We start from the raw sequence: 15,020 nt of genomic DNA, 5'->3' as shown, positions 1-15,020 counted from the left end.
CAGCAAATGGGTCTCTCAATGGGGAACACACATCCCATCAATACTCAACTTAAACACTGTCTAAGTGTGCAGCTTCCTAGAGGTTCCTGTGGTAACACGCAAATGGACATCTAAGCCTGATAATACAGAGGCTCTGGGGAGGATTATCTGAGAAGACAAGTCTTAAAGACCATGGATTCCCTGAGAAGATAAGTATAGTTATATAGAAAGAAGTAAGAGGTAATCCACCAGAAACAAACAATGGCAATGGCTATTATCTCTGTGGAATCATTTCCTAGTGGATTCATCAGGAACACTGCAGCCATTTAGCAACTTCTGAATGCAAAAATCACTTAAGCAGAGAAAACTGTGGCTATAATCAGAGAAGTATCTTGGGCAAGGGTTCCTTAACCTGAGGAACTTTAAAATTAATTTAATAAATACACTGTGACTGGTTCAATTATGGCCCCCCAAAGACATCCCCACCCTAATCCGCCAACACCTAAAGATGTTACCTTAGGAACTTTATCAATATGATTACATTAAGGATCTTGGGATGAGGAGATTACCCTGGATTATCTGATGGACCCAATTTAATCATCTAAGAGCAAGTCAGGGAGGTCAGAGAAGAAGGGACTGAAGCAGAAGGCTGAGTGATATGGGGTCATGAGCTGAGAATGTGAACAGCTTCTAGAAGCTGGAAAAGGCAAGGAAATGGATTCTGCTCTCAGCCTCCAGAAGGAACACAATCTGGCCTACTCATTTAGACTTCTGATGGACAGAAGTATAAGAAAATAAATTTGTGTTGCTTTATCTAAATTTGTGGTATTGAGTTCCAGAAACAGTAGGAAATGAATAGATACACTTTATTAGATCCCATTTTACAAATCACAAAGGTGATTTGTGTTTATTGCTATAATGAGGTACAGCAAAGATATAAAGGAAAAAAATCCCCCATCTTCTCTGTTCAGTAACTCCCAAACCTCACCTCCAGGGCCACCTAAGTTTTTCTACCCACACTCAGTACTGGCAGCTATAGCTCTTCAATTAGTTGTTTTTATTTAAAGTAATAAGACCACTGAATTAACTAACTGCCCTACTAATATATTCTGTCACTAAAAATGGAAGACTACACAAATGGTTCCCAATCATTCCCTTCTCTCTATGTAGGCCCCTTTGCAAAGTGCTTTGTAGCAATTCCCATCAAAAGGTGGATTCTATTCCCCAAACTATCCCTAGGCTTGGCCAGTTGACTTGGTTTGACCAATGGGACAATGGCAAGCATTAACTCAAGCAGAGGCTGCTGGGAATTAGCCTGCTTATGTGAACTAGGCCAAGGCAAGCCAACCTGACTGGAAGAAATTTCTACTCAACTCACAGACTCATATCAAATAACTGTTCATAGCTTTAAGCCACCAAGTTTCAAGGTCATTTGTTATTACAAGTAATTGTTCCACAGATTTGAAGCTATTGACATCTTCTCAGATGTCACCTTCCAAGAGTCTGGATTTTCTCTCTGGTCTGAATTTCTGAAAAGAATGATCTACAGATACAATACATATCAAGCTGAGGCATCATATGGTTCAATCTCAATGAAGAGTCACATTCAAAGACACAATGGTGAAACAAAACAAGCAAACAAATAGGGAGATAAAATTAAAAGCAACTAAAATCTTTTCTGAAACTTCTTTTATTAATGCACTGAAAATTTCTTAAAATTCTCTTTCCTTGTTTTTCTTGTGTCTCCTACACATGCTAGCTACTACCCACCAAATCCAAAATGTCTCTCTTTTCTAAGATCTCCAAAATCTTTTCCATACCATGCCCATGCCCCTGTTTCAGTTCACTTCTTTAACTCTTTCCTTCTAGAGTAATTCCCTGCCTTTTCCAATATAAATTGGCAGGCAGGAAAGCAGTTTTCTATTTTTCAACCTACCTATTATTCTGAAGTCAACTTCATGTCAACTGACATCAGGAATGGATTTGGAAAGATGGAATAATACTTGCAGGAGTTTGTGTGTGGCAGGGAGAGAAGCCATGGAAAAGTCTATGAATAGTCTTATAAGGATAAAAATATTTCTGCCTGCATCTCACAAGAATTGACAGTGAATAAAGGCACTGGTAAATTTTATAGTTAACTTTGAATAAAGTGACTGGGAATATTACAGTGAATAAAGGAGATCAGTCCTGGGTGTTCATTGGAAGAACTGATGTTGAAGCTGAAACTCCAATACTTTGGCCACCTCATGCGAAGAGTTGACTCATTGGAAAAGACCCTGATGCTGGGAAGGATTGGGGGCAGGAGGAGAAGGGGACGACAGAGGATGAGATGGCTGGATGGTATCACCGACTCGATGGACATGAGTTTGGGTAAACTCCAGGAGTTGGTGATGGACAGGGAGGCCTGGCGTGCTGCGATTCATGGGGTCACAAAGAATCGGACACGACTGAGCAACTGAACTGAACCGAACTGAATTTTAAAGCGCTCTGAAAAAATAATAGTATGGAGCTAAAATTTCAGATGATCTTAACTGAACACAGCAATTGCTCCTGATTGTAGATGAAGGATTAAAATTACCTACTCTTGGGGCAGAGACGACAGTGTAAGTCTGGATGTTGAGAGACAAACATGTTTACATTGTTTTGTTAGAAAATTTAAGGAAAAATGATAGAAGAACAGAGTAACAGACACAATTTCTAAGCCACTAGAATAGGAAAAATCTAAAATAATCCAGTCAACCCAGTTCAAGACAACAACTATTTTAACTGAAATAGCATTAATCTTAAAAATCAATTTGGGATAAACTGGTACCTTCCTATTGTTCAGGCTTTCATGCAGGCAAGTCTTTTTATGTATTTATTTATTTTCAAACTCTTTAAAACAGCTTATTTATATAAACTCACATAGTCCTCACAACAAGCTTACTAAGGTAGGTATTACTATTATACCTTTCTTACAGAGAGGGAGATACAGAGTATCTTCAGTAAAGTCTTTCAAAATCTCAGAAAAAAAGGTTTTAGTTTCTTCTTATAATAACTGCATGTTTTCTTTTACATTTAAGTGTGCATTGCCATAAACATGAACATAATGTCAGATTTTTATATTTTTAACATTTTTATGTTTAATTAAAATAGTGATTAATTTTTCATATTTCTCCATTACTTTAGTAAAATTCTTGATGATACTGAGATTTTCACTGGCTGAGTATATAATTTTATTGATTAAAAATAATCATTCTCCATTTAAGAGATATCAAGTGTAACTACTGTTGTTTCATGGGGTAATTTTTGCTTTGTTTTAATAAATCATAACATATTATTCATAAAAGTTTATCTTTTTCTTCTAAAAGTTATACCCCTTATTTTTATTTCACATCTTATGAATTGGTCAGAATATTCAGAAAATGCTATATAATATATGATACAGGACATCTTTTTTTAATGGTGATGCTTTTGGTATTTCATCATTACACAAGATGTTGGTTCCTGCCTAAGAGAGGAACTACTTATTCAAAGTGAGGATTTATCCTTTTTTTAGTCAAAATTAAAAAAAAAATTTTTAAGTGAATGACTTGTGTATTAAATTTACAACTATTCTTTGAAGCAACTAGAACAGACTGAAACATACTTTTAATAAAACTTGAACATGTCCAATTAGATTAAAATTCCTTCATAAGTAATACACAGCTTAATGTCTCTACAACATGTAGAAAATTTGTAACAAACAAAAGTGTGTAAATATAACTTGGTCTTCCTAACTCTTTTTTCTCTTCATTTAAGCTTACGTAATAACTCAAATAATAACAAATAACTCAAATAACTCAAATTCATAACATATGGTTATTCAATTATTTTTGAGTTTCTAATACACGTATTTTCCCCTGTAGGTTGCAATACATCAAATTTGACAAATGTGGAAAGCTCTGACAGATATTTTAGTAAGTTGATTTGTACTTCTTAATGTTTGATATTTATATGGTTAGTTGACACCCTGGCTAAGGCAATAAAATACTGAGGAATACAGTACAAGCTTGATCTTAGTTAACATATGTGTTTTTTTTTTTTGTATCAGCACCATAAAATTCTGCATTTATGAATTTTGTTCATATGCTGTTGATTTACTGGAAGGAAATTTCTACTAGACATTTAAGCAGGGATGTTGAGTAGGGGGTTGGATTATCTGCATCCAGAGCTAGATTTTTAAATTTGTAGTTATCAGCATATAGAAGATAGTTAAAACCAGGTTTCAAATCTTAATCTTTCTACCATGGATGATTCACAGAATGTAGACACTAAGGCACAAAATCAAAAGTATAAAAATGTCTCAGCTAAACAGATTCAGAATTATTCTCTGACAGGAACACTGAGGCCACAGTTAAAGGACTGCTTAGTGTTGGGGTATGTGTACATGTATTGCCTTACATCATAACAGTAACATGCTATTGTTACAGTCATGTTAAAAATTCATAAGAAAATTTTACCCACAATCCCATATATAAGTCTCAAGTGTCCATTTTTCATGTTGTCTCCTATATCTTGTCCATTTATTTAATAATAAGAGGCAATAACTGTCACTTTCATGGCTACATAGTCTATCGAGCTGGAATACCATAATTTCCTTACCTAATAGCAGTTTACACACTTGGCTAAAAAGTGTTCTAAAAATTATATAAAAGTAACAAACCAGGCTTGGGGGAAAAGATGGAAAAGAAATGCACTAAATGTATTATGTCCTCCTTCCTGTAATACATTTAACTTCCTCTGGAAAGTCTCCTGGACACCCCAGCTGGGTTGGGTGCGATTCTGAGATTTCGGACACCTTATCCTCCTGTCACACTGTGTAGTGTGGACCTGCGGGGGCTGTCTCCCCGAAACACTGTCAGGCTGTGTGCTGGCTCACTGTTGCCTGCCTGACACTCAGTACTCCTCTGCACGACTGCATACAGGAATGACAGAACAGATGTTTGGATGCTATGCTCTGAATGGAAAGTAGAACACAGACATCTCAAAATGCGTGTTCCTATTTCCCAAATTTCCTTTCACATACAAATCTTGTAATATTTAAAATTGTTCTCATGTGGACAGGAATGTGCAAAAGACAAGAGTCTGAAGAACACAGAATCTTGAAGAGACTTTTTTTTTCCCCTAAAATGCAAAAACTTTCCAGGTAGCACCAGCAATGAGTGGGGGATGCTGACTCTCTCCAGCTTTCTGCTCCACTGGGACAATGCTTTCTGGCCCTCTTGTGGTGGGTCGGAAAAGGCCATCTTGTTCCTATGAAAGAGATGTAAGAACAGTCACTTCCAGACTGGAGTCATGATGCTGGGAGCCCTTGTAGAGCTTGCTTTTCCTCAGACATAGTGACCAGAATGTTCCATACAGTGGCTTTTCTGTCAGCCAGGTCTCAGCATGAGAACCACATGAAGCAGTCCCTAGGCAAATGGAGATGTCATATCCTATGAGTGAGCAATGAATCTCTGTATTGTGAAGTTGTTGAGATTTAGGTATTGTCTGGTATTGATACTAGGCTACCTTGATTGACACTTCATGGGAAAAATTTTGCTTCACTACACCTTAAAGAGAAAGCGTCATTGAGCTCTAGAAATTTGAAAATGAAAATGAAGCACAGGAAAATTAACATCTCTCTGAAGACAGTAAAATTTAAATGTTAAAACATTAGAAGAGGAAGCATGTCTGCTTAGCAACCACAGTACCAAGGTGGAAAACCTAGGCATTTCTTCTGTGGCTTTTATTTGGCTTACACTCAGGGCTAGTTAGACCAACAGTTTTAAGTAACTGGATGCAGTTCTTAACTGTGACACTAGGGCCTTCTGAGCATTTTTGATGTAAATCCAGGGATTGCTATATTGACCACACACACACAAAAAAAAGACATGGCCCACTGGATTACTTCAGGATATTTTCTAGCCCTCAATATTGGTAGCTGGACTGGTACTTATCACTTTCTGAAATACAGGCAGGAAAAATAAGGGTTATACATGTCAGTTTTGATGTGTGTTTTAGTACCTTTAGTACTTCATCCCCAGTGAAGGAGAAACCTCTTAATATGGAATTCCTTGGCCTTATCCAGGGCACTATGAGGATTTGCATTCATTGGTAGCTTTTGGAAAATCCATGGGGGAAAGCAGCTCCAGAATTATTGAAAAAGTACAGAGCATAGATTCCAAGGACCTGCATCTGAACACCAGCTCTGTCACTCTGAGTTATAACATCATATGAACTTTTAAAGCTTGGTCAAATGTCATAATGCCAGATTATGAGGATTCCTGTGAAAAGTACATGTAATGAAGTTTATGAAAAATCAGGCTACCTAGGCTCCAAGGGACTAACTTCTTCACTAAGGTTTATTCCATTGACCATGTTTCTGACTAAGAACAGGAGTAGCTGGACATGCATCCAGAGGGACCGTGCTGCTGAATTAATTGTTTTTAAATCCCAAAGAGTGCCTATTAATCAAGTACTATTTTTGGTGTAGACTCAAGAATTTCTCCTTACAAATAAATGGAAAATGAGCATTACAGAAGTGGATAACCAAATGGTATTCAAGGTCAAGCATCAGACCAGGTGCTACGGGGATTTCCACCATTCTATGCAATTTGGACAAATTCTCATCAGTACCTCTGTCTCTGAGAGTGGTTTACACTCAGTCTTACTGTGCGGCAACTGGAATTACAACTGCACACATCAGAAGCAATTCCACACCCTGGATGCTCGGAAGAACAACACTGATGTTTTAGCTAAAAGCTCTGGCTCTACCTGCTAGCAATGGGTTTGGGAACTAATAATCTCAAATTCTGACAGTTACTGAGCTGGGCCAGCTAATAGCGGAGCCTTATGTCTGAAACAGAAATTGTTTTGAGGAACAGACTTGGAATTAGAATCTTGGTACTGGCTGTAGACAGTTCAGAGCTTGGGTGATGGAATGTGAGTTTTAGTACATATTTCAAATCCTCATAATTTAGTATTTAGAGACACTACAAGAAGAAGGATGTCAAGAAAGGAATTTATAGTTTATTTTGTCCTCCTTCAGCCTCCTTTCTCCCACAAGTTTACTGAACTGGATGGCAGAAAACAAATTTTTATTCAAACATACTCAAGAAAGGTACTCATTTCAAGCTTCCTTCATGTGTCACTCAAGATAAGGAGACTATAACTTGGAATTCTCAATGTCCTTAGAAGCCTAGTACTTAGATGAGAGTTTGTCTTTATAACAATGTAGGATACACTTTTCTCACTCCATTTCACCTTAAGGTCCCCAATCAAGCAGTAATGGGGCATTTCCTTCCCAAATATATTGAAAACTTACTATTTGCCAGGCTCTTTGCATATGCCATTTTTCAAACAACTCTGTGAGGTAGGTGCCTTTTCTTACTTATTTTGTTGATAAGAAAAATGTAGCCTGAGGAAATTAAGTAATACCTAAGGGCATCCTGTTGGTAAATAGCATAGTCAAGGTTTAACTCTGGGCATTTCACTCCTGAGTTGGAACTATTGTCTCTCAGTGGCAGTGGTAAGGGGTCGGTTCAGAAGTCCTGAAAAACGGGTATGGGTCATTTTTCTGGAATGAGTGAAGAGGAAAAAGGGTCAACAACAACAAGGAAACAGTGATATTTAAAAAAACAAACAAACAAAAAAACACCTCAGAATGGTTTAATGTCTATCTGTACAGATCAAGGAATACTATTTTGGATACTAGAATTCCCCTTTCTGGAAATTCTGCTTTTCAGAAACTGGAAGCTGCTCACCAATGAAGAATAGTTAAATGGTTCATATAGTAGAATGCTTGGACGCCTTAAAAAAGTCAAAAATTCAAGATATAAGCTCTGTGTGTCATCCAATAGTTAATCTCTTCTCTCTTCTACTAAATGAGGAAACAATATTATCTACTTCAGAGGGATATTATGAGAATTAATACAATAACTCGTATAAAATGCTTAGAAGGGTGCCTAGTGAATGGTGAGCACTCAGCGGATGTTAGCTTTTATTATTAACATGATGTGAAAAGGTGTTCATGATATACTGTAATGTGAATAGAAGAGGCTATGAAACAGGGTATATATCGTGATCCCATTTTTTTAAAAATATGTACACATGCAGGGGAAATATCTGGAAATATATATATCATAATGTTAAGAGTATTAACTGCTTCAACTGTATGTGAACTGAGAACTCCCAGATCTTCAATCTGGGTTTAGAAAAGGCAGAGCAACCAGAGATCAAATTGCCAAAATCCACTGGATCATCAAAAAAGCAAGAGAATTTCAAAAAAACATCTGCTTCTACTTCACTGACTATGCTAAAGTGTTTGACTGTGTGGATCACAACAAACTATGGAAAATTCTTAAAGAGATGAGAAGACCAGACCACCTGACCTGCTTCCTGAGAAATCTGTACACAGGTCAAGAAGCAACAGTTAGAACCAGACATGGAACAATGGGCTGGTTCAATAATGGGAAAGGAGTACATCAAGGCTGTATATTGTCACCCTGCTTATTGAACTTATATGCAGAGCACATCATGAGAAGTGCCAGGATGGATGAAGCACAAGCTGGAATCAAGACTGACAGGAGAAATACCAACAACCTCAGATATGCAGATGACACCAGCCTGATGGCAGAAAATGAAGAGGAACTAAAGAGCCTCTTGATGAAGGTGAAAGAGGAGAGTGAAAAAGCTGGCTTAAAACTCAACATTCAAAGAATAAAGACCATGGCATCTGGTTTCATCACTTCATGGCGAACAAATGGGAAACAATGAGGACAGAGACAGATTTTTATTTTCTTGAGCTCCAAAATCACTGCAGATGGTGACTGCAGCCATGAAATTAAAAGACGCTTGCTCCTTGGAAGAAAAGCTATTTCAAACCTAGACAGCATATTAAAAAGCAGAGACATTATTTTGCCAGCAAAGGTCCATCTAGTCAAGGCTATGGTTTTCCAGTAGTCATGTATGGATGTGAGAGTTGGACCATAAAGAAAGCTGAGCACCGAGGTACTGATGCTTTTGAACTGTGGTGTTGGAGAAGACTCTTGAGAGTTCCTTGGGCTGCAAGGAGATTAAAACCAGTCCTCCTCAAGGAAATCAACCTCGAATATTCATTGGAAGAACTGATGTTGAAGTTCCAATACTTTGACCATCTGATCCAAAGAGCCAACTCATTCGAAAAGACCCTGATGCTGGGAAAGATTGAAGGCAGGAGGAGAAGGGGATGACAGAGGATGAGATGGTTGGATGGCATCACCAACTCAATGGACATGAGTTTGAGCAAGCTCTGGGAGATGGTGAAGGACAGGGAAGCCTGGCATGCTGCAGTCCATAGGGTCACAGAGTCAGACACGACTGAGTGACTGAACTACAACAACAATTAATTGCTGTAGTTGGGAGATCATTATTTCCTATAAACATAGGTGATTTTTATAATCACAAAAATTTGGTTTCCATTTTGACAAAAACAATAAAAATAAACAAATTACCCTTGGGGGATCCACAGCTCTATCTTCTTTCTTGGCTTCTCCAATTCTAGGAAAAGATAATGAACAACATGAGAATGAGATCTAGGTCTCAGTTCTGCTATTATAGCCAAGTGATTTAACCCAGGTCTCAATATCTTGTAGGGTTATTACAGAAAAGCAAGTGAAAGAATATCTGAAAGCACTTAAGCCCTCATAAGGAATTATTATTACTCATGTTCTCTTTTTCAGGCTTTAGAGGACCATTTTGTTTCTAGGGCTTAGAATTGTAACAACCAGAGTTTTGCAAATAACAACAACAGTGACAAAATATTATGCAAACCTCAATGGCTTGTCCTTATTTTAAACAAACTGTATATACAAGAATCTCAGTGTTTTTGAACTCCTGTTTTAAATAAATAATATTATCTACCACTACTAAGATAATGAGAGGATATCAGTGCCCACACCTATGGTATCTGCATGAAGAAACAAACCATGAACTGATCATACAATCTCCAAACACAGGTACCAGAATTTCCTCTGTATAATCTGTACAATCCATATTATTAAGCACACTATTCACCAATAAAACCATAGTAGATGTGTTTGGAATGAGTTAAGAGACAGAGGTGAGCAAGAAAACAAAATCTTTTCTTAACCTCCTTTCCTTCCTTCTTCCGTGCCACCCCCCAATTTGTCTCTGTCCTCGACTCTCTCAGAAAGAAGTTGTCCTAAAGTCTGTATTGATTAAAAAATATTAATGTCCCAAGGCATCTCAAATCAAAACAAATCTTACTTTATGACTAAAAATTAATATCACAATGGAAAATCTGAGTGTGAGGGTGTACAGAGGGCAGAAGTTAGAATTGTTCACCCTTTAATAATTTTTACTCAAAAAGTTTGAGGTCTTAACCTTCTCAATGTGAAGTCATGACATTTCATTCAACTTGTAGACGCAAAAGGAAATGTAATTTAAATAGATATTTTACTTAAAATCCAACCATAACTAATAAATTTATCTACTTCAGATCTGTTAGACTAAAAGCTGACTGCCCTCTGGTGGGCTGTTTTTAAATATTTAGCACCTCTTTAACTTTACTTTATAAATATTGCAAGTGTCATGAGACTATTTTACAATTCAATCCATGTAAATAACACTAATATTTGGGAAAAGGAGAAAAATTAGTTAAATACTCTTTATTAAATGTAAAAGCAAATTATAATGAGTTTAGCTATTTCTAATTTTTAAAATGTGATTTTCCTTGAAATGTAAATTTATTTTAGTTTCAAGCTTCAATTAAAGTAGTGGAAGCAAAGCAAAAAGTTCTGTGAACTTTATTTTCATTTTCTATACATCTGCATTTTAATAATTGTGTTGTTTTTTTCATTGTTAAGTATCAACAACAAAAAAAGTGTTTATCACACTTAGGTTCTGTTCTCTGTCCCTAAGTGTTAATTTTACTGTTTGAAAAAAGAAATCGAAATGAGGTAATTATACTTTTGATTAAAAAAACATATTATATTGCTTTCGGGGGAAAAAAAGCTAAAAAAATACCACATCAACATACAAGAGCTAAGATGGGTAAAGTAGGAAGCACGTTTAGGGACTATTGATAAAACCCTTTGGAATCTTAACAAACTTCAGTACATTGTCAATCCAACAGGATCTCATTCTCCTATTTGCAATTCCTCCTAATAAAGAGGTTCTAGTGAGCTGATATCTCAGGTATGCTAACTGAATTTTTCAGTTTTCATCCAGCTATTTAGGCTGTGTACATCAACTTCTGAAGCATCACCAGCCCCATTCATCAGATCATTGTCAATGAGAATTTCAACTCACATTTTAAATTATTTCCTCAGCATACGTCCCATCCTTATGCAAACAAATCTTGTGAAAATTATCTGAATTCACATTAACAAAGTTATTTCAAATAGAAAACTATTGGGTTTTTTAAAGAAGTCAAGAAAAACTTCTTAAAGAAAGACTCCTTAAAGCTTTAAATAAACTACTTAAAAACAAAACAAAAAACCACTTCTTAGCCTCTCTGTAAGAAAAATGAAAAGTGTTACTGAGTAATTTATCCGATCAATTTCATCAACACTGATAACATATCTGAAAAATCCAATTTAACATACCCCCTTTCTTTTCTTGGTAGCACTGTCTTTTGGCAATAGCATAAAGATTAATTTATTAAGTCTCAATTTCATTTAGCATTTGCAAATGGAACCTCAGGAAAAAAAAAAAAACAAAACTCTCCGTTTCTAACAGTGGAATTGAAGATTGCAATCAAATTCCTACATAAGGTTAATTTTGTGGTTGCAGATACTCAGATATAAGCACAAGAGCAGCTTACAGCTTTGTGTATCTAAAATGCACAAAGATCGCCCACATTCAGTCTCTTAGACAGAAGACATCTGAAACATGCAGTAGCAACGTGAGTGTCTTTATCCAAAACAGGCAAGGAAGTCACACAAATTAAAATGCTTCCTGTATTTGGTGCAAGTTAACATTTTTTCAAGTTTGCTTTTAAACTAATTAACATGTGAAATGGATTTAAAATGGAAAGCTGTCACTTCTGTGAGATTTGATTCCAACCCCCCTCCACCTTCCAATTCAAAGTAAACGGAAATATAGAAACGAAGAAAGAAAAAGTGAAAGACTGTGAAAAGTGAAAGCATCAGTGAACGACTACTTTAAAATTGCAATAAAATTTACTGTTTTATAAGGGTTCACTAGAACGTCCTTTGAAAGCCATTAACAGCAAACCAGGTTATCCATTTTTCTCGCCCTGCAGAGACAGCGCTGGAGGCTGCTCTCCGCGATTTTGCTTTCTGTCTAAACACCCCCAGCCTTCCTTGAGCCTGAGGGAATTAGAAATTTCCCTATTCATTTGAGTTGTTTGTTACAGTTTTTCACTTTAAAATTATTTAAATTATAGACCTTGAGCATTTAGGATTATTATTCATGCCAACTTTTCGATTCAGCTTCAGAAATAACTGAATGGAAGCACAGTGTGTGTAGGTAAATCAGTATCTACGCAGAATAAAAAGAAATCGTCTTACCTAGCATTTCCAGCTATGTAGAAACTGAAAAATAAGCTGTGCGTGTGTGTAAATAGATATAATTCTACAACTGCCTCTGAACTCTCTGAATTTGCAACAGTTTTACTCTATCAGTACCCATTAAATCAATATTTTTATAGCTTAAAATGTGATTTTTTTCATCACAAATGTGTACCGGCTAATCGCAGCTTTGCGACTTAACGGAAAGCTTCTCCATGTGTCCTGCACTGAGCATTGCTTTTTCCATCAACAGAGGGCAGTCTATAGTTTGCCAAGGAACTCAGCTCCGGTGAAGGGGCTGAGGGCTGGGAGTGCTGCATCTGACAGACGAGGTTTGCACAGAGTTTGCTCCAATAACAGGCAGAAGCTCTTCCAACTGGTCAGTGTGTAATTCATTGGAAATGCTACTGATCGTTGTAACAACATACCTGAGTGAAAGAGAACCCCGTGATTTACAAAAGTCTGATGCAAGTGACTTTTAAGTCAGTGGTGTGTTATTATTTGAGTATCACTCAAAGGGTTAGTACAGGAAATCATCATTTGCATAAAACCCAGATGCATGCTCAAATCCAAGCTCACCTTGTAAAGGTAATGACAGCTTTATTTATGTTGCCTGCCCTCACACTGTGTGCGGGAGTGTCTTCAGCGTGACTGTTTTAGTACAACTTAAATATATTATAGCTGTTTTATATTTGATCCAAGAAAAATGAAATAATTCTTCATATGGTAATCTATCAGGGTCATAATTGACACATTAGAGAGGTCTAGCTTTTTTCTCTGTTACAGGGAATAAAGAAAATTTCAAGTGCTGGGGCTATTAATTTTTCATCAGTCAAAGGCATTAAATTTAAACTGAAAACCTGAAAGAATGGAAAAAGATGCACTTTTAGAAAATTAGATCTTCTCGGAGTATTTGTCCAAGATCTACATTTACTGATATGTAATTTATTAGACATTTCAACACAACAAAGTCATAATCTGGTAGTACAGGGATTGCATTTTACTCTCTGTGGCAGAAAAGTTTTACAAATGTCTTAAAGCTACTGTAAAAGAGAGAAATCCTAATAGACACCAGAATCAACATATCTAAAGTGTGTGCATTATCATGGCCCATTATTTTAAATGAGAGTGTTCTACCTCAAGAACTGGAGTAATACCACAAATAACAGAATAAATGGGAATGTAAAAGTCAAACATCATGACAGAAACTGCTCAGACTTAGAGAAAAAGCTTTTTAGGATATAGATGTGTTCTAAAAATCCTCCTATAAAAAAAAGTGTTCCATTATCACAGAAGGAAAGAAACTCAAGGTTTTTCTTATGTTTAGGGTATATTTATGTGATATTAAGGATGATGAAGCAAATATTTAGCAGCTAGGGTACTGCGTGCAGCTAACAATATTCCTTCATCATTTACCCAACAAGAAGATAAGTGCCGTTTTCCTTCTTTTGCAAATATATTTGCCAGCAGCTGTTTCAACATTTATAAAGACCATTTCCACTGATTGCCAAATAACCATAAATTCATTTACACATATTTCTGAGTTGGAGGCATAAAAATAATTACATGTCTGATTAAATCCACTTATGCCTTCACGTCTTACTAAATCTATAATAGATATGAATTGTTACGATGTATTACATCTGAGTGCATAAATAATACAATGCAGATGTAGAGTCCAGCTTTTCTACAACAGAACGTGTGGAGATAATTTACACAAATATAGTTGGGATACAGTATAAAACAAATATAGTTGGGATACAGTATAAAAAACAACTTATTTTAGAAATTGTTAGGACACAGAAAATGTCTGACACAGAAAAGTGGGACTTCAGCTATAAAACTAAAGAAACTATCCTTGTTTATCACTGCCTCACTGTCCTGAAATACATATTAAATAGTTATCTTAATAAGCTTGTCATTAGAGGAGAATAATTAAGCTGAAAACTCCTTTTCTTAATATGCAAACTACAGAAAATCATACATACACTTACAACTTGCTGAATTCTTGAGGTATTCTCTGTTGCTTCTCCCCCACCTACCTCCCACCCCACAACCCCATCATTCCACCCACCCTCCCCCACCTCCTCTGCCACTTGGCACCAAGGTGATTTAAATGATTATAGTACGTGGGAAAATACTTCCAGGGACTGTTCAAAGTTAAGAATCACAGTACTTAGAAAGAGCAGTTTGATTCCCCTCTTAACTCCCTACAAGAGACATGAAATTTTGCTTTCTTTTGACTGAGACTCAGGCTAGAATACTGGAGTGGGTAGCCTTTGCCTTCTCCAGGGGATCTTCCCAACCCAGGGATCAAACCCAGGTCTCCTGCATTGCAGGCAGATTCCTTACCAGCTGAGCCACAAGGGAAGCCCTATAATAACTTTAATCACACAATATTTAACCGTATTTGTTATACCACAACACTTGGTAACACTTCATTTTGAGTGTCCCAGCATTATTAATTCATTTGGTATTCACTGTAATAACACTGATCATCATGAA

The 15,020-nt window shown here is 36.5% G+C and overlaps 1 long non-coding RNA gene across 1 annotated transcript in view; it reads right to left on the bottom strand.

Annotated features, from left to right (window-relative positions):
- The window catches only part of LOC145524351 (uncharacterized), a 227,133-nt gene that overhangs the window by 154,218 nt on the left and 57,895 nt on the right, over positions 1–15,020 (bottom strand). The window contains exon 3 of the long non-coding RNA XR_014067422.1: positions 9,474–9,519. This is a non-coding gene — a long non-coding RNA (uncharacterized LOC145524351). The remainder of the gene's footprint in view (positions 1–9,473; positions 9,520–15,020) is intronic.

This window comes from Giraffa tippelskirchi, chromosome 10, assembly GCF_054371585.1.
Source record: "Giraffa tippelskirchi isolate mGirTip1 chromosome 10, T2T-mGirTip1v1.2.pri, whole genome shotgun sequence".
NCBI lineage: Eukaryota > Metazoa > Chordata > Mammalia > Artiodactyla > Giraffidae > Giraffa > Giraffa tippelskirchi.
The sequence above is the reverse complement of the archived record's forward strand: the minus strand, read 5'-3'. Positions and strand labels throughout refer to the sequence as shown.